This window comes from Adiantum capillus-veneris, chromosome 15 (assembly GCF_014529385.1).
Source record: "Adiantum capillus-veneris isolate H3 chromosome 15, ASM1452938v2, whole genome shotgun sequence".
NCBI classification, from domain to species: Eukaryota; Viridiplantae; Streptophyta; class Polypodiopsida; order Polypodiales; family Pteridaceae; genus Adiantum; species Adiantum capillus-veneris.
In genome coordinates this window covers 30,618,471-30,645,079 of record NC_140945.1, presented here as the reverse complement: position 1 = coordinate 30,645,079, position 26,609 = coordinate 30,618,471, and the positions used below count along the sequence as shown (strand labels likewise).

At 41.5% G+C, this 26,609-nt stretch overlaps 1 protein-coding gene across 13 annotated transcripts in view; it reads left to right on the top strand.

Moving 5' to 3' along the window:
- LOC147440459 (tRNA-splicing endonuclease subunit Sen2-1-like) overlaps window positions 1-4,972 on the top strand; it is a 121,113-nt gene extending 116,141 nt beyond the window's left edge. For 8 of the 13 annotated variants that reach the window (XR_015190404.1, XR_015190403.1, XR_015190400.1 and 5 more), the window contains one exon: window positions 4,547-4,972. The gene's annotated coding sequence lies outside the window, so the exon portion shown is untranslated. Of the gene's footprint in view, window positions 1-4,167; window positions 4,306-4,546 lie in introns of all 13 variants that reach the window. The other 5 variants (XR_015190398.1, XR_015190397.1, XR_015190396.1 and 2 more) reach the window with 5 other exon arrangements.
- Window positions 4,973-26,609: the final 21,637 nt, after the last annotated feature.

Sequence of the window (26,609 nt, the reverse complement as noted above, 5' to 3'; positions counted from 1 at the left end):
CAAGGAAGAATCGATATATCTTAATGGCTATCTGTTATGTCACTAAATGGGTAGAGGCCATGGCTCTTCCAGATAATATTGCAAAGTCCACTGCTGTTTTCTTATTTGAAAATATTATTTGCTGCTATGGATGCCCCATTGAGATTATGTCTGATCAAGGGACACATTTTATAAATGATACCATGGAAATTCTGATGGAGATGCTCTTAGTTAAGCACAAGAAATCAACTTCTTATTATCCTAGGTGCAATGGTCAGGCATAGAGCAGTAACAAAACCATCAAGAACATTTTAACAAAGATTGTTCAGAAGGAAACACATCACCGGGATCTTAAGCTACAAACTGCTCTATGGGCCTACATAACAACTTATAAAGTCACTACTGGAATGACACCTTTCAGAATGGTGTATGGTACTGAAGCTGTAGTGCCTATTGAATTCGTGATTCCCAATCTTAGAATGGCGGTGGAATATGGATTAGATTTTATTCATAATCTTAAACATAGACTGGAAGAATTAGCGCAGTTGGATGAGTTGCGACAATGTGCCATGCTAGAACAAGAGATTGTTCAACAAAGGAGAAAGCACTGGCATGATAGAAGAATCAAAGTCAGGGAATTACAGAAAGGAGACTTAGTTTTGCTTTATCAATCTAAACTGGGCCCTAAGAAACCAAATCTAAAGATAGTTGGGCTGGTCCATATGAAGTCGATTGGGTATTTTCCAATGGCACAGTAAGTTTGAAGGGCTTATCTGGACTATTGCTACCAGGTGTGTATAATGGGGCCAAAATTAAGCTATATTATTCTAATGAGAAAGAGACCTCCAGAGAAGAAGATACTGCCATTCTGGGTATTGATGACCATGAACTTTGAGAACCAGCCATTCTAAATCTCTTCCATGTACAACCAGTACCAGAACCAGTGAGGACGGTGTCAGAAAAGTCTCAAAGTGATAAAACAGTGCCAGTGGGCAGAGTCAGTAAAGTGTCAAAGCGAGTACCAGTTCTTATGGGGAAAAGGACCAGTGGGAATGCATGTGAATAATCACTAAAGGGAACATGGGAAGAATTAGCCAATGCATGTATGCCAGGTCGCCGACGATGCACAAAACTCTAGGAACGGTAAGTAGTGGAGCTTTTATGGCATGAACGCGTATAACAGTAAGGCGAGTGGGCATTCTTCCTCTAAAAATCTCCTGCACGACGCCTACCTGCAGTTACACACTCGCCATCCCCAAGCTCTGAGGACTCTTCACTACAACCGCAAACCTCCTCGTCAGAAGAATCTATTGATCACTGTCTATCCCTACTCGACACACCTTGATGTGGCTTTGAATATACAAGTAAGTCTTCTTCCTCTACAGACTTATCGTCCTCACAGTGTATGGGTAGAAGGAAATTGTCGGAGAAGATGCAAGATACCATAGAAGAAAATGCAGCAATCATCAACTCTCTTCAAGCTTCTCTACCACTTATCCCACATAGCAAGATACAAAGGTATGTGTTTACTGAGCAGGCCGAAGCGCTGCTGCAGCTATGGGATTTGCATGTGGTTGTACATGCTACAAGGTTGGATTTTGACACGGCCATTATCAAGTAGGTTCTTGATTCTTTTAATGCCGAGGACGGTAGTGCTATTGTCAATGGTATAAAAATCACACCAACTTCTAATGACATTGCATATGCTTTCAAAATGCCCAATGAGCCAAAGCCAACCACAACGTCTGCATAGCATATAAGTCTGGCTCTGAAAGAGGATGAAGCAACCAAAAAGAAACGAAAGGTTAGTGCACAAGGGGTTCCAGTAGTAGCAGGACTGGACGTCCCCTCAGCCTACAGGTTTGTTGCTGAAGTTGTTAGCTTGAAGAACAATCCCACATATGTGTCAGAAAAGCTGTTTGCCATGTTGCTTGCAAAAAGATTAAATGCTACAGCTAAAATCAATTTATGTTAGATTTTGTCTCACAATGTGCTACAGTAGACTGCCAAGCTAAAATCTCAGACTGTATTCAAAGCCTGGTATGTCTGGCAATTTCTATACTAGGCAACTGCTCCAGAGGCCTCTTTCCAGGTAAAGATGGCTTGGAGTCTGAAACCCATTCTAGCCACTAACAATGTAAAGCTATATTCAGATGAAGAGGCTCCAGGCAATCGGTTGGTTCTAACTGGACAGAAGAGGAAGGCCACACCAGTGGTGGCCGGTGGTTCAAAGAAACCAAAGATTACGTTGGCCAAAAGCAATGCTTTACTAAAGCAATTGGAGAGTTAGGTCAAGTCCTTGCCTACTGAAAAGTCCTCAGCAGGCCATACCTGAAAAACAAACTCTAGCAGATACCAATGCTGAACAGGCCAACAAGAAACGTCAAGCACTAAACAAGTGGCAGTCAATAATGACAAGGGAAAGGGTTCAACACCTACCAGTCCAGCTAACAAAATTCTTTGGCTTTATCCATAGCCAAGAAGGATAGACTGCAATAGTTACAGCATAACTCTCTGAAAGACTGGCTGATTTTTCAAAAACCGAATTTGACAGCATTACCATAATGGCTCCCGTCATGGTTTATGAGCTAGTCCAATTTGAATCGACAACAGTAGCTGATGGTGGCTGCTCGGTGCTTATCCAATCATCAAGGAACACCATTGTCAACGCCTTAGGACAGATGATGGATGCGTCAGCTTCCAATGACGAAGTGTAAGTTAAAGGAAGAACTAGAAAGCAGCCAACAACAGATTCAGAAACTCCAGCAGGATATCGGGGCACAATCTGTTAGGCATGGTATTGCTGAAATCAGTCAGCAAGAACAATTAAGGAGCTACAAGAAAATCCGTGCAAGCTCGAAACAGAAAATTGGCAGTTAAATGAAGACAAGGCAGAAGCATTAACAAATGCTGACAGATTTCAGACTATGCTGAGAATGAAGCGGGTAGACTTCAACACGCTGCTGACAACCCACGTGTTTTGAAGGCTTCCCTTACAGAGAGATATATCTATAATAACCTTGCTGATATTCTGACTCCACAAGGCAATGTAACCATGGATATGGACAATCTGAAGGCACTTATGGAGACCATGCAAAGTGATCTGCAAGAAAAGCTCTCTTAATACAACACAGCCTTGGCAACTGAAGCCATCATGGATTATATTGATAAGCAAAATGATCCTGATGAAGATTCTAAGAGGGAAGAAGAGTAGGATGAGGAAGGGGAGGACAACCTAGCAGATAAACCTGATGATGATGATAATATTCCTCCTTCCCCACCCTCAGGATCTGGAGCTGGGGGATCAATTTGCTACATGGGGGCAGTGAACCCAACAAAAACCAGCCAGACAAGCATAAAGACCAGCCAGACCAGTAGACAAGCGACCAATGGTCTGATGATCAGCAAGACAGTGGACAAAAGGGGAACACTGGAGACTCTCCAGTACACCAATCACGGCACAGCCCAGACAACAAAGGAAGTTGTGGCTGAATCCTTAAAGGCTGATGAGCAAAACTCCTTACAGCTCTTCACACTGAACAAGAGATTAAGACATCCGCAAGTTCCTATTACTAGAAAGTATTTGGAGGATGAAACTCTTATCTCTGACTTAGAACGCTTTTAAAGACTGTATGTAGGAGCCAGGGAAATGATTCAGCACTAGAAATCAACTGCATTTCATGATCAAGAGTTGTGTCAATTACCTGAGGATCCCAGCAGAATCCAGCTATTGGAAAGGATACCTGCATTAGAAAATTTTGGAGGGCCTTATTGAAGAGAGAGAAAAGAAGGCGCAACCAATGAGCAGCAACCTTACGTAATGTAGAAATGCATGGAAAATATCACAAAAATGAAAGAAAGCACTTTAAAATATTGAGATTTGTCCCATTTTCGTAAGGTAACTCCTCGTCTCACAAAGTAGGGCCCACTGTCAGTAGCCGCCAAGTTGCTGAGACCTGACTACTGATTGATAGCTAACTCTCTCCCTTCATTAAAAGATATCACTTTCTTTATGAAAGGCTTTCAAAACTCATTCTCCCTCCATTATAGCTATGGCTTCGTCTTCTTCCCGCCCAAGAAGTTCTAGAGGTTTCTCTACACTGTCCCCAACTAACCTCACCATTAGTGTGCCAAGAAGACCATGTAGTAGCATAAGCACTATCTCAATCTTAAATTGTCTCACTACAGATAATAGGTGGCAAGAGCAGAGGATAAGCAAAGGTTCTTGGGTTTTTATGCAACCAAGAAGGAGAAAAAGCTCGAAGGCAACAAATATGTTTGGTTTTGCATGAAAAGCAAGAGTTCGGGATTTCAAAGTCGAGGTTGGTAAGTAGACTGTGAAAGAGGTCTTTGTTCAACATGTTTTCATTCACTCTGATGTGATTGCTAATGGCGGCGATGTCTCCATGGTGCATAATCCACGGTGCAACTGAGTTAATTATTTAGCACTTTTCTATAGATGTTATCTTATATTTCAAATGTGAATCTCTTTTTTCTTCTCTTATCGCATATATTTAATTAGGTTATACAGATGTTTGTATTTATTTCTATTCTTTTACATTCACAGATGTTTATTCTTCCTCATATGAGGAATGGGAGCCACTGGAGTGCATTATAGGTCTCATCTCTGTGATCCATGCTCATATTGGCGTCTTGCAGTATGCGGCAAAACTAACAAAAGCCTTGCAGGTGAGGGTATTTTCTTCTATGACCATTTCTACCAACTCAATCAAAGGAATCAGAGAGGAGTGTTGGTGAAGGTTTCACTACCAACCAACTGGAACTCCATGGATTGGCCCGTTCTCGACACAACAATGAGTGAGGCATTGAGGAGCAGGCTATATAGGGATATTCAGAGGTCTCTCCAAAACTCTGTACCCACTAAATTGGTGAAACTTGAAAATTTTTGTTATGTTGGTCTCTTTGTTGAGTTATTTCATACCTGTAATGTACATGTTGCTAAAATTATGCTGCTTTGCAAATCATTTGATTCTCTCTTGTGTGATAAGCTTCTCGATCAAGGGTGGAAAGAAACATATGGCATATGTTGCAAGATTGCTCTTGACACTTTCATTGTTAAGTATATGCTTGCGACATAGACATTAATAATCTCCTTTTGGTACAAGCGTTCTCACATTGTTGAAGGTTGTTATGTGCCTATGGATCAAGAGGCAGCAAGTTTGGAAAACAATGCTGTCATAGACGTGGAAGTGGTGGACAAAGACCTAAATCTTATGACAGCAATTACAATAAGGTAGCAATGCAATCTTTTGCAACTTTGACATAACATAGTGGAGGAGACTGCCAACATTGACTTCGTAAACTTTTATTTCTTGCTGGGTGGACGAAGAGTAATGCAACGAAGGGAGAAGGATTTTCTGTGTGGAGATCTTTCTGGCCGTATTTAAATCGTGCCCATGTAATCTAGCCTGAATGGCTTCAACAAAATGTAACTTTTTTGACTAGTTTAATCTTAAATTCAAGTTTTTGCTCACAGCTCTCTCTCTCTCTCTCTCTCTCTCTCTAAGTATTCGAAACACATAGACAGGTAGACAATATCAATTTAATGTATAAACAATGAATTACTAAGTACATTTGTAAGTACAAATTCTGATGTACTCAATGGGCTTTAGTACATTCCTTGCAAGTACGGGACCAAAATGTCCTTTAGGTAGAAATCGTGAAGATGCCCTTCAAATGAAGGTGGGAAAATAGTAGTGCCGGGTGGATTAAGTAAACCCTTATGTGGTGTGTCATCAATCAATAAAGTATTGAGAGCATCATAATGCACATTGATATGTTCAAAGGGCTTGTAGAAAAGTGGTACATTAGCTTTAGTTGAATGAAAATGTCTCGCAATGGTATTACAATTTCTTTGACTATACACAAAATAAAAATCCGATCTCTGAATTTTAGCCAAACTGCAAACTATGGAAACAAGGGGATTCAAGTTTTGGGATTGCATTGAAGACCAGATAGCAACCCTAAACCATGGAATCAAAAAATTCAAAAATTCCTTTGTGCCTGGTTGAATTACTACTCTGAGATTTCCAAAGCGGAAACTACATAAATCGGAGATCTCTGTAGGTACACTGTACGACTGTCGTAGCAGCAACAATCCATTGAGATCCAAAATAATTAGTCTTTGCAATCATTGTGTGCATACATATAAGTAGTTAGAAACAAAAAAGAGTATTTTATTTAAGTACAATGAATATTACCGGGACAACCATATCTACTTGAGGCAAGAGTCCATACTGGTCATTTCTAATGTTGACATTCTGTTGTTGAGTGTCGATGTTCCCTTCTGTATTGCCAAAGGTATCCACCTCTTGTGGTTGTGCAGTACAGAACTCTTGTGTTTCCATGGCCGAATGGTTAACTTGTTTTGTTGTCTGTTCTTGGCTTTGATTTGCAACATTGGTCTCCTCCTCTACATGGTCTTGACACTGTATCTTCTCTCGGCTCTGAAGAGCTCTTTACATCAACAAGTTCTGGAGCTTGGACTCCCTCATATTGATCATGTGCCTCATCCCGTGCCACAATAATAGGCACTTCCTTATCCTCCTCTACTTGGCGTAGACCCTCTGTTGCATTCCTCGCCTCTGAAGAGCATTTTACTTCAGCATTTTCAAGAGCTTGGTCTACTTCACATTGATCAACCCCAACTTCCATTTCAACCGCTCCAACTGCAAAGCAAACCAAGATCTGTTTCTCTAATATTGGGTCAGTTTTAGGGATTTGGTTTCCAGTGGTGAAAACTAGCATGACTTACTCATCACCGATCATTGTTAAAGTTATTATGGTCGTCGACAAAACTGTCTTCTGCATTAAAACTCTTGGAGTTGAAATAGATAGTAGATGTTGAATAATTGATGCGCGGTACCTTTGTAAATATTCCAAGGTATAAATTTCCACAGCATTCTGCAAAATTAGGTTAACTTTTGGTCAATATTTCAATTAATAATAGCACCAAGTTGGTCCAAATCATAGCACGAAAATACCTTAGATATAAATGGATTCAAAGCAAAAAAACTATGTAGTATGTACTCTGTGTGGAGAAGACATCTCCAACCACAAGAATCTAGGTCTGTTTGATTAGGCACTTCGACAACTTTAAAGGTTTCCCTGTAGAGCTGATGATTTTCACAAAGCCTTCCATAGATGTGAAGTAATCTTTTTACACGTCTATGAACAATGAAAGTTATTTGTTATTAACAATATTGAGGTCATCATCCATAGTCCAAATAAACACTCAAAGCTACATCAACACTCACACTCTTATCTCTGAATGTGTTCCTCGTATGGAGTTGATAGTCCATACCACTTGTTTGTCCAATTTAATGCATACAATGCTCCAATGATTATTTGATTCGTATGGAAACACCAGAGTTCTGACCTGAAGCATTGGACAATGGACAAACCATCCCTCCAATGTGCCATGAGGGGTGTTATTTATTCAGAGTGGCACAGACAACTGTGGATCTAAAACATGTATTTTGGTATGGGTTTGTTGAGAGAGTTGGCTCTTTATTAAGCTACAATCAATAACAAGAATTTAATTAGAGACCAAATATAAAAGTAAAGGATCTTAAAGGTAAAGAAGGGCACTTACTTTAGGCATAATTTAACAATAGAGTCGGTAATTTGTGCATTGAGATCTTTCAAAATCCCAATATCAACAGAACCCAGAGCTAATTGCCGAGTACCATCAACAAGGGGAATGGTTGCTAACAGTCCTTCTTTCATAGAATGTAAAGTATCGTTGTTTCTTTCATTTAAGTATGGGGTAACTAGCCCATAATTTCTCCTCTGTGCCTCTTCATCAGTAGCAACAGTCTGTATCCTCTTTAATTTCTTTGCTTCTAGGTAATGTCTTTCTTCTTGCTCAGCTCTGGCTCTGGTATTCACATCATGAGTAACTTCATGTATCTTAACCCCATGCTCCCGTTGGCCTGGTGATATTAGCAATATATCCTTCATTTTAGGGTCAATAAACTCATTAGGGATGAGGAGCTTATTGTATCTCCAACGTACTCTCTTGAGCGTCTCACTGTCCTTGTCCATTATTGTGACCTGATGAGCATGAGCAGAAATAATGGTGATATCATTAAAGTACTCTAGTAAAAAATCTTCTGCTGCTTCTTGAAGACAGAGTAGAGCAACAACCTTCCATCTCATTGTACCAACACATGCTTCCTCACAAATTTGCCTTACTGTTCTTTGGAAAGGAAGTTTAGGGACACAAAGCTCAATACATTTCTGATCTCTCTGAATAAACCCATGTTCCTCAGAATATTCTTCATTCTTGGTCCTTTCAAGATCTTCATTGGTTTACCTGGTCTATTCTTCTTACTAGTAGACCTTCCACATGCTTTCTTTGCAAACCTTGGTCCTTTCCCTGTCTTCCTTGCCGTTGCCTTTGTTCTTGCCATTCCACTGTAAGAGAAAAATGCAAGGGATCTCTCTCTCTCTCTCTCTCTCTCTCTCTCTCTCTCTCTCTCTCTCTCTTTGTGTGGATCACGGCGGCGGGCTCAAAATTGAGAAGGGAACATAGCCTATCACGTGCCGTGCTCCAATTCTTGTATTTCCTCCCTGTGTGTGTGTGTGCGCGCGCGCGTGTGGATCATGGCACGTAGGCTCAAAATTGAGAAGAGAACATAGCCTATCGTGCGCCGTGCTCCAATTCTTGTATTCCCCCCCCCCCCCCCCCCCCCCCCCCCCCCCCCCCCCCCCCCCCCCCCCCCCCCCCCCCCCCCCTCACTCTGTGTGTGTGTGTGTGTGTGTGTGTGTGTGTGTGTGTGTGTGCGCGCGCGTGGATCACGGTGCGCGGGCTCAAAATTGAGAAGGGAAAATTGCCGATCGTGCGCCGTGCTCCAATTCTTGTATTCTCTCTCTCTCTCTCTCTCACTTACTCTTCCCCTCTCTCTCTCTCTCTCGCTCTCTCTCACTCACTCACTCTTCCCCCCTTGTGTGTGTGTGTGTGTGTGTGTGTGTGTGTGTGTGTGTGTGTGTGTGTGTGTGTGAATGGATCACGGCGCGCGGGCTCAAAATTGAGAAGCGAACATAGCCTATCGTGCGCCGTGCTCCAATTCATGTATTCCCTGTGTGTGTGTGTGTGTGTGTGTGTGTGTGTGTGTGCCTTCCTCTTTCAAACACAACAATCACTCAAAAACACTATCTCTCTCTCTCTCTCTCTCTCTCTCTCTCTTCTACATCAACAAACACTCAGAAAATACCTCTCTTGGTGGATAGAAGTGGTTTGAAATGAGTATACGAGGCGGATTCCCTTAAGTGCTGCTTTCAATTGGTTGAAAACGCTTGAAGGAGTTCGTTTGCTGTTCACTCTGTGTCTTCGGCAATATCAATTGTGCGCTTTGGTTGCAGAGGTTGTCCCGGATGGTGCAAATCTCTTTGGTTAGCTCCCTCTCACTCTCTCTCTTTCTATTTCTCTCTCTCTCTCTCTCTCTCTCTCTCTCTCTCTCTTATCATGAATCCAAGTGCGCATTTGTTACCATAAATAGTACACGCATTTTTCGGTTGTAGAAATATTTTAATTGTGGTTGTACTAGCCATTTATTGCATGTCTTGCTAACATGTGTAGAATAATATTTGGCGTACTTTGTGAATAACACTAACGGTAATGTCTATTATTGTATGAAAAGGAGAGGGAGAGAGAGAGAGAAATTTTAAAAGGTCTCTGCCTCCTTCAAGGTGTAGGAATCAGAAGCGTGAAGACCAACAACAACGTTCCCAGTCCTGAATCTCTATTCTAAGAGTAATGTCTAGTCCTAGCAAAGGTAAAGGCAATCTCTTCATGCTATTTGGTCCAGAGTTTAGTTGTGTTTAGGAATTGTGCTACAAAATGTGAAAGGCAATTTAACATTGAATCTAGCAAAATTGGATCATGGCGCGCCTGTAGTTTTGTGGAGATTCGTTTATGTACTCCGCGCGTCATGATCCACTTTTTAAAGTGTACAAGTTTTTTTTTTCTGAAGTATAAAATGCTTTGATGTTTTTGTAGCTATTACTGCGTATAAAAGCCAATCAAGTGGATCACGACGTGCCAGTAGTTTTGTGGAGTTTTGTTTATGTACTCCATGCACCGTGATCCACTTGATTGGCTTTTGCTCTTCACAACTATAGAGCAGTTTTGCATTTGATCAATGATTATGCAGGACAAAAGTTTAGTGACCCTTCACATAAACCATCAAAAGATGCACATATACTTAATCATCTTTTGTTATTGTCTATATGATTAATAGGAAATAATTGTGAGATACCTAGCTATTGTTTGTTGAAAACTTATATGATCATGTGGTGCTTTTTTTTTTTTAAATGTTTGAAGAAACTTATATTTCTTAGTGTGAAATAAATGGAAGGATTAAGATCTCATAGGAGGAAGAGGCAGAAAATAGATCCCGAGCGCTTCGTTGGCCAAGAAAACGTTCCGAGAAGACTTCCGGAGCTGTTAAAAACTTCAATGAAGAGGAATGTAGACTTCACAGAACCCATTGATATATCTGGTGCAGAGCTTGCCACGAGTTTGGAGGAGTCTGATACTGATCCATCTGTCAAAATGGAGCCCCCTTCTACTCCAAAATTTACTTTATTGAACTCACTTAAGAGAGATGTGGATTTTTCAGCCCCTACTTTGCAGAGTACCCAATGTGTTGCAATAATCCCGAAGAAAAAAGAGGCAGTTATTTATGAAGACCCTATAGTGATTGATGAAAGGCTTTTAGATTTTGTAGTTTCTTCTGGGACTGGTGATAAGTTTGACTTGGTCTCCTGCATTTTTAATGCTCCATTTAATCTTGATGTGTTTATAGATGAACAGAGTGAACACTTGAAGCTGGAATGAGAGAAGATTGAGCTTCACACTCAAGAGGGCAGGGTTAATGTTGGTGGAATGGTGGTAGTCCATTTAAAAAATTGTAATCCTAAAAGACAGTTTTACAAGAAGTACAATCAGCTGCCTCTTATGTACAGACCCCATTGGTGAAGCTTACATGAATGGGAGTGCAAGATGGTTCAAGAATCCTTTGGATTTCTAATATTTTTAAATGGATTATTTACAAGTCTTATGAAAGATCCTAAGGAGGTCATGGAGGAACACGATTTACCGGCAGATGAAAAAGAGGAAAAGGATGAGGAATACATTGAAGTGGCGGAGATAGAGGAGTCCATTGATCTTGAAGAAGAAGCAAAGAGGTGGAACGAAGCAATCTTCTCTCAGTGAAAACATCAGATATCAAGCTACCTCTAGATGTGTCAGGTTTCAATGAGCGACAAACCACCTTACTGCTACCAGGAGTGCCACATTTTAAATTTGAAGATAGGTCATACATTTTCCATCATGATATACAAAGTATTTTTTGTTTACGGGAGGACTTTGCACTGGCCACTATCTCCAAGTATCAGGAGGAGAGCAATGGATTTGTTTCAGATGACATTAGTGATGACGAGGCAATGGAGATCTCGAGTAACCCACTGGACTGCCATAAATTGCGCTTTGAAAAGGAAAAGAAGTATAAAGAAAGTCTTCCTAATGAAGCCACATTTCAATCTATTCGAAATAATCTCAAGCCATCAACTAGTAATCAAGATATGAAGGATTGGTTTAAGCGACCAGCACATAAGTCAACCAGATCAGTCAAGCTATGGAAGAATGATCTTTTTTTGCAAGATGAGAGTTTCATGGTATAACATCCTGCCCCCCCCCCCCGGTCCGCCGTCTCTCTCTCTCTCTCTCTCTAACTCACACACACACACACACACACACACACACACACACACACACACACTCATACTCACTTCTTTTGTTTACAGTCATGGATTTCTGAAAAGGATGACTTTTTTCGTCGTCGAAGAAGACAGTTCCGTGAAAGGGATGCAACTCTAAGACAATATCTTCCTAGTCTATTTGAGGCACCCATCCTAATCTTCCACAATGAAATGTAACAAGAGGGGAATACTGCAACCTATACTTTCAAGAAATTATCTCGCTTCTTAGGTGGTCCAATGTTGCCACAAAATGCAGACAAAGTTATCCTCGTCGACAAGGTTTTTGGGAGAGAATGTTTTGGTTACTTGCCAGGATATACCGGGGGACCGTGCAGCATATTATTACACATACACAACAATGGCATTATCTTTAGGGAAAGAAAACCCTACTGAAATCTTAGAGTATGGAAAACATTTAATGACCATATACAAGGGCGAGGCACCAAATGATATTTGCAAATCATCAAAAGTTTGAAATAGTTGTGGTACATATTGAATTTAATTTTACAGGCATTTGTGGTATATCCGATCATCTAAACTCTAGTTCTCTTGTTCCACCGATGATTGGCATATTCCATTGTCTCCCTCCACCTCATTTGACTTTCAAGAGCACTTGAGTTGTTAAATGCGTCTGCTCGCTTTCTTTTTTGAAGTTGCAAATGTTGATTGCCTGTACGGTTGCTGAAAAGGCCATTACTTGCTTTTGTTGCATGCGGTGAATGATTCTGCGATAAAACCACTGAAATAACTCCTTTAGACTGTTTGCTTTATTTCAAGAGCCTCCATGCGGTGTGTGTCTGAAGTAGGAATTTCTAGCCATGTAATGAGACTTCTCCAAGCCCTGGGTATTCCATATACCTGGATTCCCATACTTTTGGATGAAGTATGGCAAATGATTAAAAATAATGTGCTCAAAACAAGAAATTTAAACACAAACTTAGTACTTTGACTATCTGAGGTGCTTCGAATTTACCATGTAATGAGTGATTTGAGTGTCAGTCCATGCTGTCTTGAAGGATTTTTTCAGTAGTTAGCTAAAGGTTCTGTTTAAACTTGTTGAAATTATCCTGCGACCAATCATCATTCTCACACATTTGAAATAACGTGTCAATGGAATGCCACACATCACCCTTTGCATTGTGAGTTGTTGGCTCTTGGTCTTTCACTGCTATTGAAGGTTTTCCAGTGCATATACTCAACTTTGATAATGTAGGTAGAGTGCTATACTCTCCCTCACTTTGTTAGCTTCACATCTTTCATACCTTGAGGTTTAGATAGAAAACGGCGTGCCTTGACCCCACCTATGGATGGTTTGCAGGGTACATCTTTCTCATTGGTTGACCTTTTTTCGTCCCGCTAGATTTTCACATTGCCCCCATGTAGACCAATATATGACAAAACTAGTTCCAAAGCCTCTAGAGCGACCCGTCGTTTAGCCGACTTTTTGATTTTCCAAGAAAACCCAATGTATAGATATACCAACTTCTCTACAATTCGACAGAGACCATGCATTGTACAAATATGGACATTAGCAAGTGGTATATCCAGAACTGGTCAAAAATTAGAGTATTGAATGTGACGAGTAGGAGCCTTTCTCCACCACTTTGGGTCCATCACCTTTGCAAGCTCCATGCAATACAAGCATGGAGACTTTGCCATGGCACCCATTCCACAATTATACATACACTTCAGTGTTTTGAGGTCACCTGCAAGATGCCATTGAACTTGAAAGTCTCCTCTCCCATCTACAGCCAGTACCTCTCCTCGATTCATTTGCCTATCAATGATATCTGGAATAGGGGTTTGATGGAACACACAAAATAAAATGTCATGGTCTTCTTTCCTTACCTGCAAGATTAATCCTTATCAGATACGAAAAAATAAATCTAAAATTTAGGTACAATAGAGGGCTTTCTAGAGGTGCAAAATTGGAAATAACTGGATTACCTGAAATGCACCAAGTCACCATATGTTTGTTTCTGATTGAACACTGAAGTATGAAGGGTCATCAGTTGGACACTTGGAAAGATCTCTATTCATTAATGTGATTATAACTCGCTCTAGCTTCTTCTCTTTAAGAATCTCACACTCATCTAGCTTCAAAACAAACTGTAGAACGCCACCTGTCTCTTTGAATGTGATATTGTAGAACTCTACCATTCTAGTTTGCAACAAAGTCAGGTCCATGAAGATATTGTTGTACTCATTATAACCGACAGTAGTTTCCTGTGAGCTATAAATATCTTGAATATGAAATGGACATCCAATGAAGTCGGTATGTTCATTATTAGGCTAGAGTTTTTCCTTCCAAACACTTGCAGCTGTTGGTAAAAGCTTAGACTTTATTCCCTTCTTCATAAACATAGAAGAGAGAGACGGTTGAATAGCTGAGTAACCTCTTTTACTAGCGCCAAGGGAGTCCAATGTACCTTGTATTTGCTTGGCAGGCACCGTATTCTTTGAAATGACTCTGTCAACGACATCCCGTTGCAAAACCTTAAAATTTTTGTCATGCATTATATCCTTTGTAAGACCACTAGTTATCAATGGCTTTAACTGCTTTCCTACATTGGCCTTCGGGTCTATGTTTCTTTGTATGGATAGATAGAATCTCTACAAAGAAAGCATAACTAACATAAGCAAAACCTTAGATTAGTTTAAATTAATTATACAGTTTACAATGCTCACCTCAATGCTTGGATTCTTTTCTTAAGACCGTAGAGCCTACCTTCAACGTGTCAAGATTCCGTAGTTTCTTCTTTCGCACACGAGTGCCTAACATCATCTCTTTGTTTTGTAATGTCCGTACCTTTGTTCGCAAGACCTGTGATTCATGTGTGCTGCATTACAGTCTTTTGGTCCTCATAATGGAAGTTAGAAAGTCTCTGAATCTCATCTGCTTGGTGCTTCACCATATCTTTATAAGTTTCTGATTTGCTGTTTAGAGCTTTATAGTAGCCAAGCAATCCATTCTCTCCATTACCTGCAAAGGTCAATAAGTTAGTGGGATTTGAAAATGTAGGGAAAGCATTGGTCATGGGATTCAATGGATAGAGTGAGCCTTTTGTCCAACTATCTAAGTGTTTTGTTCCCTCTGCTCTGAGTCTCTCTGTCATGATCGGTGTCACTTTGATGTTAGTTTTGCCTCGCTTACACAGTGGCGTATATTGGGGATCCAGGTCAATGTGCAGATGATAGAAGGGTCTTTTAAGGAGGACATTTGTGGGGGTGGAAGAAGAATCCATGTATGCAACATTGCAAGAAAGGGAGGATTTCTTTGAGGTCAGCGCACAAACAATGAAAGAGTAAGGAGAGAGCAGGTTTGGAAGGATACGTATTTTTTTCTTTAGTCATATATTCCACGTACAGGAAACTCCCTCTAATTCTACAACGTTCATTAAATGCAACTGAAAACAATTTATTCTTCAATCATCATGGCCGTTATGACGCTGTGGCAAGAATCTACTTGTAAGTGCACTTTTTGAATTGTTATTCCAAGTTTACAATTGCTTTTACCACACCTATTTTCTGGAGAGAGAAAGTCAAAATTATATTTTTCTTAGAAGGCCCTCCAAATGACCTCCGAAATTTCCTAATGAGTGGACACTGACTTCTGATGATATGACAGTCAATCCACATTGGTAGCGAAAGTCCACTGTAGACCGACACTCTCTAGCTCTTGAGCTGGATCTACTACCAGGGAACAGACCTACATACAGATGTATGAAGGATGTCAGGACTCAATTGAAAGAAGTATTGCTTCAGATGCAAATTGCCAGAGGAGTTTTGAATCAGAGGGTGCATGCCATCATTGAAGATCAGTCTTTCAGCAGTAAAGGACCTCAGACTCAAATGACAGTAGGAGAACATGCAAGTGCTCTCCGAAGACTCTTTTAGCTCGTCCGAGTTACTAGGAAGATGATGTAGTAGGAGAACCAAGCTGTTCTCAATTTTTTGGTGTTTGTGCTTGATTCTTTAGTTCTCCTATATACATTACCTGCTAAAGAGGCTGAACTGCCTAGATTTTTCCAGCCTTGTATCCTCAACATCCAGAACCAGTGGATAGGCTCACTTACTTTAGCATTAATAATGAACTTCACGACTGGTATGAGTGAGCCACTATGGAATATAAAGACTGGCAAATCACTGGTCAATGACGCCATCAAACTAGATACTGTTATGGATCTGCAAGGAGAAATACAGAAGGTCAAACTCTGTATGGGACATTGGAAGATCCAGCTCCGTGGATTAACGAAGATCTCAAATCAGTTTCTTACTGTGGAGTCTTCTAAGATTCCTGAAAAGGATATCACTACAAAACCAAGACTGGGGCCACAATACAGAGAGATGGCCGAGATTCTCTTTGAAGCTAGAATTAAGACGAATCAGCCTCTTCAGTAGGGATGGATCCACACAACCTCGCATTGTCATAAATTGGCCATAACTCGTCTAACAAAGGGCAAACACAGTCTGTACGATCTCGACACCAAAACCTACAATGCCCTCACGTCTTATGAATTTGAGATGTCCACTGAAAGGCGGGATCAGCTTGAGTAGGAGGCCATTTACAGACTTATCCAGAAGGACAATGCTGGCACATGGACTTCTGAAGCACCAACACAGAAGAAGGGTAAGAGGAAGCGGGCTCAGTGGAAGGATGCTAGGTAGTTCCATCTCAGAATCAGACGGTGGATTTTCTCAGTTAGGCATTGGAATTTCCTTGGCTGGGCACCCTTGGAATAACAACTATAGGGGGTGTCAAGCACTCAACAAGCATGAAGTATGGTATAAAGCTAGCGATACCGAAAGAGTACTATCATGAGGAACATTGGCCAACTCATGCGAAAAATCGGCCAACTCAGCAACCAGAAGGGTTTAGGATTCAGGGTTTTGGCCAAACCAGAACACCATATGGTTATCTCAGCACCAAATCAAAATCAGGCGATGGATTTTTTTTTTGAAATTTTGGAGTTATACCAAAATTCAAGAAAGGAGGGAAGGATGTAAAAGACGAGGACAGTCCGAGCAGGCGGGAACTGCCCCTTAGAAGGCCGACCAACGGGAAGCAGTCACACTGACAATAATTACCGCGGGCAGTTATTGCAATAACTTCTGAGAGCTATAAATAGGACCTGCTATGCTCTTTGATTTTTTGTCTTTTGGCTTTAGCTTTCTAAGCACTTTCGGGTTTACGAGCTCTTTGCCTCTAGCTTCACCCTGCAATCGTTGCTTGTGTAATCATCTGATCTTAAACCCATTATAAACTGTACTGGTTATCCTTGAGCTGTTAATTTGGATTTGCAACTACGCTTTCCAGTCTTTCTGTTATGTCTCTCGTTTCAGTTTAGCATTCCAGTTCAATTATCTATTTTAGTCCAGTACTCTGTTCCAGTCTCACTAACTGAACTGACGACATAACCAATAGCTCTAAATTCTAACACTTGAATCAGCTGTCTGAAGAAACCAACTCCAATTACAGCTGCATTAAAGTGGTGCGGCATGGGGGAATCTCCTCGAGCATACGTTTTGAGTTTGGGTACTAGGAAACATGGATCACAGTCCATCTTTCACCACCAAACTAGAATTTGGATACATGGCCTTGAATTCTCCATCTTGCTGAGTTATCTACCCAATTCTTTTTAGATCTGGATCACTTTTGGTCCACCTACTAGCATTGGACATGTTGCCAAGATTTTGATTTGATTTTGATTGGTGTGATCTTAGCGGTGTTTTTTGTGATGTGTAGACCACATAGAGATATTGAGTAGGGTATGCAGATCGTACTTGCTGAGTTTGGTGAGGAGTGGTGGCCCCGGTGGCTCGTAGCAGGCAAAAATGTAGCACATGCTCTAGGTTGCCAAGAAGATCTAGCCCTCTCTCTCTCTCTCTCTCTCTCTCTCTCTCTCAAATGCAATTGAGGCCTAAAATGACCTACCATGGATATATGTATTCAACTTACCTGGAACCCCAATTGTACTCTTACCTTCTTTGCTTTGATTGCTCATTACATATCACCTGCGTCTCAAATGGCTCGTGATTTGAATATCCTGTCGCTGTTTTTCCTTGATTTTTGGATTTGCCCATCCGTAAGTTGGTCAAAATTTTGTTTTGCACCAAACCTTTTGAAACTCACTATGCTCAAAGATTTTGCTTTGTTGATTTGGTGTTTGCTTTCAAAACTCAATTTCAACTTTCATGGATAATTTTATTTATTTTTTACCCTTATTAGCTAAAAAATAATGAAAAAATTGAAATCTATTATTGTTCGACCAGAAATTAGCCAAAACTATTCCTCACATTCGTATCATCCATGCCTTGATATTCCATGGCACTCCAGAATCAAGTCCATAGATATCTTAGAGTTCCAAGGGCATCAAGCGAGTGAGGGGAATCTACAAGTTTGAATGAAACCCAATAGACTACATGTTCAAAGTCTCTAAGTGCCAGACTTTAAAGTTTTTGGGAAAAATCTTAAATTGAAATTTGGGAAGTGTTTGTATGCTCAAAGAGTCAAATTGTATCCACAAAGTGCTTAGTAGGAGCATTAAACTTGAAATCAATTGCAGAAGGGTCTATCCAAGACAAAATGTGATAAAACTTATCAAAAAAGTGGACTTAGAGGTGTCTTCTTCATCAAAGTATCAAATAAGGAAAAAATTAACACCCACAAACCACAAGATTGCAATAGAGAGGGATCTAGAAATCAATTTTGGTCAAAATAAAAAAAATATTGCTATAAATTGGAAATTGGACTAACTTAGTAAATTTGAGTTGAATTTGAAAACATTTCATCAATGTGCTAGGATTAGCTATTAGGACATATGACCCAATTCTTAGCCCACTCTGTGACTAGACATGGATCGTGATCCATGTACCCATCCCAGATCTTTGAATTAGAGCCATCCATTTTGACCCACATGACAATTATAGCCCAACCCCAAAGTTTCAAGTCAATTGAAAACAAAAATCCTTGTAAAATCTCAAATTTCTCCAAATCTATAGAAAATAATGCAAAAATTGACTTGATGTGCAAGCTAAAGGTCTAAACCCAAAATTTTTGCTATCATAGCATCTATTAATCATGTTGAGCACGATGGTACCAAGAAAACTCAAATTGGTGTTCCAACATGGATCATGATCCATGTACCTCTAGCTTAGAATTGACCTGAATAAATTATCCATAATGCCTATAGTCATCTTAGACACACTAGTGAAGTTTGGTCAAATTTGGATCACATGTGCTTAGGTTATGCTCATTTTTTAGTTTATGGTCAAGTTTGTGCTAAAGTTGATTTTTAAACAAGTTTCCAACCAAATTCTTGGCCCTAAATGATAATTTTTGTCAGCAGGATGCCTTATAGACGTGCACCAAAGGAATGGGGAGCTGCTCCATATGAAATTGTCGACATTTTATTAAATGATAAAGACCATGTCAAAGACAAAGATTTAGAGAAAATACCAGCAAATATTTTCATTGGAACACGAGGAAGAGAATGGGGTCTAGGAGGGCCTCCTTATTTGAAAGTTAAGGAAGTCAAACCTTTAGTATTAAGAAAAAAATCAAAGGACAAGTTCAAAGAGGCAAAATGGCTAGTTTATTTGAATCCAAATTTCCCCCCAAAATGCAATTTGAAATCTAGCGGGATAAAACCATATCATGTGGCATACGTATGGAAAACGTTTGATGTGTAGATTGCAGATCTATGATCTCCGCTAAAATCAAAGATCATATGCAGGAGTTATGGAAGACCAAAAATCATAAAATTATCCACCTTCTTTTTTGGGAGGAAAAGTGCATTCTTTGACCAGCCTTACACATCTCTTACAGATCCTGTAAGAGTCGCCATTCTTGCACACATGGCGTACACCTATTCATGAAAATTATAATCACCTCCATAAGATCATGGCAAATAAAGAGGCCCTCCTAGAACCCATCCTCTTCCTAATGAGTTCCAAACAGCAAATGGAACCAAAGTGAAGGGTACCATAACTCTTAAAGAGTTGTGGACCTTACATCAAAAGCCTAAAGTGATGGATAGTGCGAGATGCCTACATCTAAATAGTAATTTTTGCTTACCACTATGGGGCACTAACTTTCAAATAGCACACGAGCTGATGTCCAACATCCAATGTAATGGTGAAGCTACCCTCTGTTGGACGGATACGCCGCGACGGACGTCAGCACAGCGAGAACTCACCTAACATGTAATGTCAGCTAAGGACGAAGCTCGACCCGCAGGCGCGTGGAAGCAAGCATAAGATGTTAACCTACACTCGACCGACTCCTAACTAATTCTTACAGAGGTCTCTACCAATTGCCTAAGTCGCAGCCTTCAAGAGTGCATAAGAGGAAACTTCCTACAACGCTTTCTAGAGCCGAACACCCATCAAACAATCTCGAAACACCATATAACTTGAAGGAGACCCTACTAATACCAATAGGTCGCTCTCCCTAAGGTCTATGAACCAAAATCCCAACCCAAAACACCTGGTGCAGAAACACGTAGGATGTCTGGCCAAAATCTGCAGGGCTTCGTTTTTGAAATCTAAAGTGCCTAATGTGTAGTTCTACTCAATGTGAACGCGTGGATATACTGCAATGCAAAATCGGACAACGTATGCTCACCCAAACACCCGATGAAGCTCGTAGAAGGAGCTCGCAAAACCGGACCGTACGCACGCAATGTAGGTATCGGCGCGTAGCTCTCGTCGGGGGCAACACGCTGCACTTCTCCGCACTCGATTCCAACCACCGGAGCACACATAGCGTCAAGCTCTCTCTCTCTCTCTCTCTCTCTCTCTCTCTCTCTCTCTCTCTCTCTCTCTCTCTCTCTCTCGTACACAGTACGTCCACTCACAGACTTCAAAACTTCTTTTTAAAATGACAAAAGGTGTTTCATTAAGGTCAAAAAGTGGTATATATACCTTACAATTTCTCAAACCCTAAAGTTCCAAAATCAACCATCTACTCAATCTAACTATCAAAATTGGGATACAATCTAGAAACTTCTGTAAGTCCCAATATTTACAAGGTGAAAAATCAGGTTTTCCTCAATGAATGAATAATTACAAAAAATAATAATCCTCCGAGTAGTTAGTGCCGTGGGGTGTGTCCAGCTTCTAACACTCCCCCCCTCCTTGCTCATGTCATCCCCGACATGGCCGTTGATCTGCTTCTTCATCGTATCGTTTCTCGCATCTTTAGCAGAGATTCATATCTTGCGTGCAGGTTCATCATTGTCAGGCCAAAAATGTCAGTGTTTATGGTGAAGAAGTCTGTGTAGAATGCTTCTTCAAAATCCTGGAGGTGATAGGATGGTAGAAACATTATCCTTTGATACAGCGCATGTATCACCTCCTTGGAAGGCTGACCAGACAGATCATAAGCGCCTCTGTATGTATCTTGGAAGAAAAAGATGCTGTCGGTCACCTATCCTGGCTTGAAAGTCTCGAACACTGCTAAGAGGGTTCTGCAGATTTTCCTCATCATAATGCATGTAAGATCAGGTGAGCCAGTGAACAACTTTATGGTGCCCGTTAGGGTTTTCACCATGTATTGGACACTTATTCTCTCACCTGCCTTCAAGCCCGGTAGCTTAAGGTAGTTCAGCCAAGTGGGTTGGCTTCTTTGCAATATTTCCTGCGCTTTCCACGTCCTAATCCTTGGTAGAGGACAAAAGTTGAGGTTGTCTCTGATATTTTTTGGTGCCTCTACCAAGTGGATTAGGTATTGTGGGTACTTTGTAAGCCAGGCCTTCCTCCACTTTGGCTGAGAATCCACAATGAGCTTGACTTCTTCTGGTTTTGAGATATCTACATTGTAAAGGGGTATGGCTGGCTCTTCTCTGATCCGCTTGTTTATGGTAGCTGCCTCATATTTCAGCAATGGATATGGGAGAGAGGGTTGAAGCCACTCGCGCCTGAGGGTGCTGGCGTCGATCTTCTGAATGGTCATAGACTTGAAGACCCTCTGCTCCCACTCCAAGGCTTCCTTTGTGGTTTCTCTGAGCTCCACCTCTATTGCTTTACACAATTTTTCTTCCTCTTCCTGTGTTAGATCCTATGGCTCTTGAGAGGATCCTTCTAGGATTTCCTCTTGCATAGGCGTGTCCACCGGATCTGCCACATTTTCTAGGTCAATGCCCTCATTGGCGGCTGGCCCTGTGCTTTCTGGCTCTCTTGCTTGCTGTCCTTTTAACTCCTCAATTTGCCTCAGGAGTTTCTGTTTTTCCGTTTCTGCTTCTTTGCCCATATTCACGAGGAGGTCATTAAGTTCGACGTTTATTCTTTCCGCCTCCTCGAGCTTTCTCTTCATGCTTTCTACTTCCTCTTGCAGGGCTTTTTGGCCCTCTTCCATTCTCGTTTGCATGACTATAGATCCTTCTACCATCATCAATCTGTGCTTTTTCTCTAGAGTCAGCTCTTTCTGAAGTTCTTGCATTTTCTCTTCATAGAGTTGACTCTCACTCGTGATTTGAGTCGAGCTAGTAGCTCTGACTTTAGCAGGTGATGCTCGCAACCTCTGGATGGTCTAGTCTTTTACTTTGAGTTGGTCCTTGAGCTCAAGGACCTCATCCTGGCTTGCTTCTTGATCTATCTCTGCTCTTTCCTTGGCGTTCCTCATGGCTTCTACTTCTTTAGATTCTTCTGCCAGCTAAAGTGTCAGATTCCTTCTCGGCATCTAGCAGTGACTTGCTGAGATGCTGACACTCTTCTTCAACTGCTTGCATTCTTTTTGCGGCTTCCTGATTTGCTTCTTCCATTGCCTGGTAGTTTTGTAGTGCCCTTGCTAGGCTGGCCTGTAGCTCAACTTCCCTCTCCTTTTGCCTTTGGCTTTGTCCTTGCAGAGCGTCTACTTCCATTTTAATCTTTACTTCAGTAGCCTTGAGAGATGTCATCTCTTTCTCTGAAGCCATGGATTGTGCTCTCAACCCTATTAGCTTGTCATCACCACGTCCCAGTCGTTGGATGGCGGGTGCACATCCACTGTATCTGTAGGAATTTCCTTTAACTCTACTAGCCTGATGCCTTGCATCTGTTCTTTAGGCCCTGTCCTCACCAAGTCGAATGCAACTGTGGCGGCTTCTTCCTCCGTATATCCTGCAGCTAGCAGGTCCAAAAATGCATAATAAGAATCTTCTAATTCTTTTTGCTCACTTTGAGGCTTAGCCTCTTCTTTCGGCTCCGGCTCTTGTCTCTGCTCTTGCTCACCTACTTGCTGTTCTTCTTGTTTGTCCTCAGCCTCCTTATCTTTTGGTGGAGGGCTGCTAGGAGGTGGTGAGGGCGGTGGTGATGGCTGTGGGCTGGGTTTAGGGCTGGCCGTTAGATGTTGGCTTGTCCTTTAAATCCCTGTCTGCTTTAGTTTTTCTTTCTCTTTCTTGGATCTCTTGCTCATCTAGTAGTTTCTGCCTTATTTGCTGTACTTCCTCCTCTGTGAAAGGGACATGTGGAATGTTCTCTGATGCAGCATCAAGAATCTCAAAATTCTTGATATAGTCTTCAAATCGGTCCCTTTGCACTCTTCTGGACGATCCTGACATAGACTCTAGAGAAGGCTTCCAGAGTTCACTTAAATCACCCTTGAGGGCTCTCTCTGCTCGGAAGCTCTCCATCAGCCTCTCTAGTCTTGCCGCTTTCTGTGACCTTGTTTCTTTGGCCGGCACTTGAGCAAATTCCTTCTTCCCTTTCTTTTGCTCGGGATGCTCCTCTTGAACTGGCTCTAGTAATCTTTTCAATCTTGTTGCCACCCTTGGTGCTCTTTGCGGCTCATCTTCCTTGTCTTCTTTTAGCCTCAGCCAATCATTCTGAGACGGGGGTTCAGGCCATCTTCCCTTTGCGTGTAGTGCCCCATAAATCACCTTGGTGATTAGTTCTCCGGGCACTATATAGGTCGGCTTCTTGTTACCCATCTTTACTAGGTTGTCATGTATATATGCCGCATAGTTGATTATCTTTGGGGTGCCTTTCGTCATTGCCCACGTGAATGTCGTGGCAATTGCACCTGGCAGCATTCTGTACTTTTGTGGCCTCTTCATGCACATGTGGAAGGACTGGTTGTATAACTGGCTCATGATTGCCACTCTTGGGTTGGCAATGTCTTCAAAGGTGTAATTCCCCTTTTTCTCGTGGTACACCTTTACCTCATCCCTTCTTTTTGTTACACTATCCCCCTCGTTGGAGAGGTCTAGTGCATCTGCTACAACCCGCTCAGTGATTATTATCTCCGTTCTTGGCCAGCCTTGTATATCTGTTACTTTGGCCACTCCATCCTCTTTGATGGTTGTCACAAACTCCTAGACTCTTTTGATGTCCACCCTTGCCGGTATTGCTTCAAAGTAGTTGTGGAGATCAATCTTCTCCAAGTATCCGGCCATCTTGCTTCGTACGAACTCGTTGAGCTCTCCCGGCAACATTGGTAGCTCTATAACATTGCCTTCAGTGTCCTTGAACACTCCTTGGTAGATCTTTAGGTTGTTGGACTCTAACAGATCTTCTTGTATCCATGTGCTGGTGGGCTTTAGGGTTCCTTCTGGAATGGCGAAGGGTTCCACTTCTTCCATGTAATCCTTGATGGTCATTCTCTTCTTCTTTGCCGGTGACTTCGAGGCTGCCATAGATCATGTTGCACTCAGTAGTCCGAAGTTAGCGTTTTTTCCATATTAGCTGCGAAACTGAGTTTTACTTATCCAAATGACTTGAAAATTGAAAATAAAGCTTAAAAGGAACTTGTGAAGCTGTGCATGTGCTCACATTGCAAATCTGGCCAAAAATTTTCATCTAGACATCCTACGCGTAGGATGTCTTTTTCATCAGAATTGGTTCATACTTGATATGCTGGTAGTGTATGGCCCATGGAACATGGCTATGTGCTTGGATATCAAAAAGTAGATTTTTGGGCTGATTCAGGCTTTTAGGTCACAATATGGGTAGAAAGTCCATCATAGGTAGCAATTGATGTCCAAATGGGTTGAAAATTGGTATATGGGCTTATTGCATCATGGTATTGGCTCCCATGATGTCACTCTCTGCACAGAAGGCTAAATTTATGATGGAGACATCTTACGCGTAGGATGTCTTTTTCATCAAAATGACATGAAACTTGTCCTGTGGGTTATCCTTGGCCTATGGAATATGGCCATGTTCTTGGATTTGGATTTGGACAAGATTTGATGCTTGTAAGGGCCTATGTGGTGTTTTTGGGCTCAAAAAGTGTATCTTGATAGTGTTGGGGGTCAAAAATGATTAGAATGGCTTCAAACTTGATATATGAGCTCCTGATGATGAGGTGATTGGATCTGGAATGATCAAACATCCCCTTCTGGTCAAAAAAGTCAAATAGACATCCTACGGGTAGGATGTCTATTTCATCATTTTTTCCTTCTGACCACATAGATTGGTTGTTGATGTGTTGGTGAATGTGTTGTGCAAGTTTCATTGGATTTGGACAAGATTGGTAGGTCTATGGCCCATTATTGCCTCTATGCCCTAACTTTGCGTTTTTTATGCATATGAGGTCAATTTTAGTCCAAATGTGATGAGACTTGGTGTACAGCTTGTAAATGTCATTCAAAAAATGTGCATGATGAAAAATGTTGGAGTCTATGCCCAAAAGTGCCCTTAAGACATCCTACGCGTAGGATGTCTCCTGGTGATTTTTTCATGGATGGTGCTCCCAGTGCTTGCCCTTGGCCCCCCTAAGTCCCTTTTGAGCCTAATTTCAACAAAAAAGTCAAATGGATAGAGAATAACTCCCTGTGTGGACTTCAGAGCCTCCGAGCCATTTTCTGACTTTTGGAGTGTTTTTTGGCAATGAAATTTCTTGATGTTGGTCTCCATAGCTTCCCGATCCCTTGCGGATCCTTGCCGTATGGTTTTTGTCGATTTTGGCTTCACCGGGGCTCCATTTGGCAATTTGTCGCTTTTAGAAGCACCCGTGGTTGCGTTTACATACCTTTGATGATTTGTGGTGGTCTACCGCCATAGGACTTGGTTGTCAATGGTCTAGGAAGGCCGCTCGTGAAGTTTGGTGGCAAACGGACTTGCGGTTTGGCCGCAAGAGCAATTTGACGCTTTGTGTCTGATGCCGTCTCTGAAGTTTAGTGCCGCTTCGGGTCACTTTTTGGTCATGCGGGTCATATAGATTTGTTGAGCATGTCGAGATGCTCCTACCCATGAATTTTGGTAGCATTTGGTCTCGCCGTTTCGCCGATTTCCCATTTGGTGGCCTCTTGCGGGTTTCTGGGAATTAGGGTTTTTTTCGATGGTTTCCTACTGCCTTTGGATATCCAGGACTGGTCTCCTAGACTAGGGTAAGCTGCCGATGAAGTCTTGTTGCTTTCGGGTTAGCCGTTAGGCCGCCGTATCTATCTGTAGGTCTCTACCGTCCGCTTTGTGTGTGACCCCTACGCTAGTTTTCGCGACATAATGACAAACATGCGCGAAAAGCTCAAGGTGGTGAGACTACCTCTCATGTCTGGAGCTCGTCGGATAGTCGTGCGCGTCGTAGAAGCTGTTGGAAGGTCGGTCCGCTCTAGGTGGCAGAAGCTCTATCCACAAAGTCAATAGTGAGAATGAGCTAAAAATGAGATGAAAATATCTTATAATGGAGGTCCCCGAACCACTTTTCACGAAATTTGACATGTGCTCCTATCTTTTTTCGAGATGTGGTTTAGGCTCAAAAAATTCTTGATTTGGACTCCATTTACTCTGTTTACCAGAAATTTGGCATTTCGATCAAAACCTGGCCAAAACACGCTTTCCGCTTCAGTCTCATAATTGCACCCCCACTGTACCATAGGTTATCCTATAGTCACTGGTCATCCCCATATTTTTTGTTTTTCATT